This window comes from Calliopsis andreniformis, unplaced genomic scaffold (genome assembly GCF_051401765.1).
Source record: "Calliopsis andreniformis isolate RMS-2024a unplaced genomic scaffold, iyCalAndr_principal scaffold0001, whole genome shotgun sequence".
NCBI lineage: Eukaryota > Metazoa > Arthropoda > Insecta > Hymenoptera > Andrenidae > Calliopsis > Calliopsis andreniformis.
In genome coordinates this window covers 341,344-345,310 of record NW_027480422.1, presented here as the reverse complement: position 1 = coordinate 345,310, position 3,967 = coordinate 341,344, and positions in this window count along the sequence as shown.

The window sequence follows — 3,967 nt, the reverse complement described above, 5'->3', positions numbered from 1 at the left end:
GAGCACGTGTTCAAGCAGCAGGTGAATTCCTCTCCGAATGGGTGAGTTTTACCGATAGTAATTAGTCGTATTACTGGTGTCATATTATTAATCTCAATTTATTTCAACATGTTTTGCCTTGGTCCGTCATAATTAAAATAAAAGTCAATGTTTCCGTACTTTTTACCGATTACAGCAACTAATTCAACTAATTTTTGTTCGTTCGTTATGAAATAAGTATTATTGTACAGATTTCAATGTTTTGATACACAGTAAAATAACGTACATTCCGTAGGAACTACGAAAACGATGCTTTTCTTTACTATAGCATTACTTTACTAAATCGGCATTTTGAAATTCTTTTTCCTCGTTTTTTTGGTTTTACAACTTTGTTAACTATTTTACAAATCTGAAAAAGTTCCACAACATTTGTCGCAATAGCTAAGGTGTTCCTAATGCTTTTCATAACTGTTTGTCCAATAGTTTATGGAAAATCAACACTAACATTGTCTTTTTTTTACAACCTGGCTGATAATTTAAAAACCCGAAAAAATTCCTCAATACATGTCGCGATAGTTAGCGTGTCCCTTTTTTTTTTCATAATTCTTCACCGAAAACTTTAGGAGAAATTTGGCAATAACGTGTAAAGGTCTTGAGTTTCTTGTATAAGCCTCGAGCACGGTGTGTAGCTGACACTCCGCGTAGCTTGTGACCTGTCGCTGGTCGGCCGAGCGCTCGCTATTCGTGCTCTCTGATTGTTCGGGGTTTTCGTTAATAACTTGTTAACAAAGCTTCGGAGGACATTTTCGCAAAGGAAAATCTTGTTTAGAGTCACCCCAGGAATCTCCCATTTCCGGCTCGCGCACATAGTTCGGGACACCCTGTATATCTCGCTTTATACAGTAATGTTGCGGACGAGAGCCGCTCTCGGGTCTGGTCGCGACTCTCGTCCGCGACTGGTAGTCCATTCGGCTTCCTTTGCTCGCGGTCGCCGAGATAATTGGTACACGACCGGAGAAGCAAAAAAAAGGGTCTCGCTCGAGCTCGATGCCCGAAATCAATGACGTCAGAAAAGACAAGGATAGCATTAGGGATTTAATTATAAAAATTGAAGTTCCTTATTTGCAAACAGATTTTCACGCAAGTAACACCAATCGATTCCTTGTGCTCTCCCGATAAAAATGATATCAAATACGACATGATTCCTATTATTTATAATAAAGATATTTAAATAATAAAGGTTGGAACCCTGCGACGGTTACGGAGAATGGTCAAAGTTACTTTTCTATCAGTTCTTTACGATCTAAGAATGACATAAACAGAATTTATGTATATTATATTTAATCGATGTCGGAAAGAAGAAATTAAAAATAAAGAAATAAAAATTTCTAAACATTTAAAACGGAACTTATATACATACTTTTTGTATTACGCTTTCGTTTTCTTAATAATTTCAGTAATTAAATAATTAAACACAAAAATATGAGGGAATACATAATAGGGAGTTAGCCCTACGACGAGAGCCGCGTTCGTCGAATCGACTACCACTCGCGAGCGAGAGTCGCGCTCGGGTCTAGTCGTGCCTTAGAATCGACTACCATTCACGGACGAGAGCAGCGCTCGGGACTGGTCGTGCTTAAAATCGACTACCACTCGCGGACGAGAGTCGCGCCCGGGTCTGTTTACGAGCATGACCTTTCGTTCTACAAACCAAGTTTTATGTATCTTTGTTAAAAATAATTGGAATCATGTCGTGTTTGACATCATTTTAATCGGGAGAGCACAAGGAATCGATTGGTGTTACTTGCGTGAAAATCCGTTTGCGAATAAGAAACTTCAATTTTTCCTATTTAAATCCCTAATGCTATCGTTGTTTTTTATGACGTCCTTGTCCTCGGGCGTCGAGCTCGAACGCGATGGTTCCAAGAATTGGTTTCTCGGCGGCACGTATCAAACGAGGTAGTGGGGATAAACCACGGTTCTCGTCCGTGTAGACGAAACGGCTCTCGTCCTCAACATTACTGTAATAGCACCAACTTAAGTGTTGGTGCTGTATTGCAACTCTTTCCTGCAGTTTTACCAAACTCACCTAACATTTGATTCATGGCTGCCCAACGATCATTTCAAGATTTTCCGAAAGAAGTGTCCCTACCACCTAGGTTTTGACCAATTTGTGCACTAAGCCCATATGCTCCGACAAGACTTTCCAGCCCTCCTAAAGATGAGCTGATAAAGTCGTTCAAGCCACGCGACGTAGGTTAAGAGTTAAAACTAGCAATCTTAGATAGACCATAGCTCAACTGATCATGCTCACTTGCTCTTAACTGAGAAAGTTGAGAGCAAGTTAAACTTAACTGAAAGAGTTGACTTGCTCTTTCCAAGTCCTCGAAGACTATTCATGAATTTATTACACCGACAATACAATTCTTTTTTACTCCGTTATTATTTCCAAATTGGCGAATAGCTTTAGAAGTACCGAAAAGAGAGTCAAATAAACCGCCTAATACCAATTCCCGCTATACAAGTGTAACGTGCGTAGCGCGCTCGCGTTGGTCGGCGGAATGTTTTCTGCTCAAACGCTACGCGCGTTATCAGTACACTCGACAATGAAGTAGAGCAGTTACTTCACCCTCGATTATAGATCAATTACTGTGGGTTCGTTTTTGTCTAGTCTTATACAAGCCCCATAGTGTATACTTGTTCGAGGAAGGTGGAGGCTTGTTTGAAGGTCTGATTATTAAATATACTTTATTGCGGTTGCAATATTAAAAGAGGTAATATATTCTGATGATAAACACAATTTAAAGTACATTAAACAGGAAGGTCAAGTAAAACAAAAATATAACAGAATTACAATAATAGAAGAAATGAAAAGAATGTACAATGAGGGACTCACCAATCTACTGGTTACTTCTTTACAAATTATATATATTTCTCCTTGAATTGCTTTATCCGATTTTTCCTGATCTTTATCTGATTTCCAAATACCTGGAGTACTATAGACTGGATATACCTGGAAAACTACACACACGCACACATACACATAAACGATTAAGGATATTACTATATTATTAAGCCGAATACTATATTATTGGATATTAAGAAATAATTAAGAAAAAGAGAACTATCTGAATTCTAAAACTAATTGAAACTTTAAACTATTTGAAATTTTAATACTATTTGAGATTTTACGTGCGGCTATGAGTCTATTCACTCCCGGCTCACTGCTGTCCTGAGTGAATCTCTGCTCGAAACTATTAAGAGCAAACTGATAGAAAACAGAGTAATTAGCCCACGGGCCCCTCGTCGCGTACCACACGACTTGTCAACGAAGAGTGTCGAGGTTTGGAGCACTCGGCGGGACCCAGGCTGAGCTAGCTACCAACAAGCTGAAGCTGCATTATTGTAACTTGACGGTAAGTCGCGGCCGCTCTCACGAGGCTCGCCTGAAATCACGTGCGTGTGCATGGTATATGAGTTCTTCTGATTCTGCACTTCTCAACCAGTAGGTTTGGTGATGTTCTCACCCATTCTAAATTCTGAATCCGCATTCTTACACACTCGCATTCATTCGCATAATAGTAATCCCAGAAATATGTATATAAAAATATGTATACGTATGAAATAAAAAATTAGAAGGATAATAATACAAAGGTGAACATTATAATTTTACCAATGAGGCAGTATATCGGCAAGTATTTAGGAAATATACGCAAAACTATTGCAACCGTTGTGATGGCAATTTTATTATAATTAATTTTATTGGAGATCCACTGGGCGTCCAAAGATTCTATGTATTAACCGGACGTTAATATCGGGTTGCTGCAACGGCAGCTCGTTGCAAGATTCGAGAGACGTTCGCGACTTACTTTATGCTAACGCCAAATATCGGGTGGCAACTAACCGTCTCGACGACGACAATTCCTCGTAGGAAAGAAAAAGAAAAAAAAAAAATTTTTAATCGTTACGGAACGTAACACAAGTAACG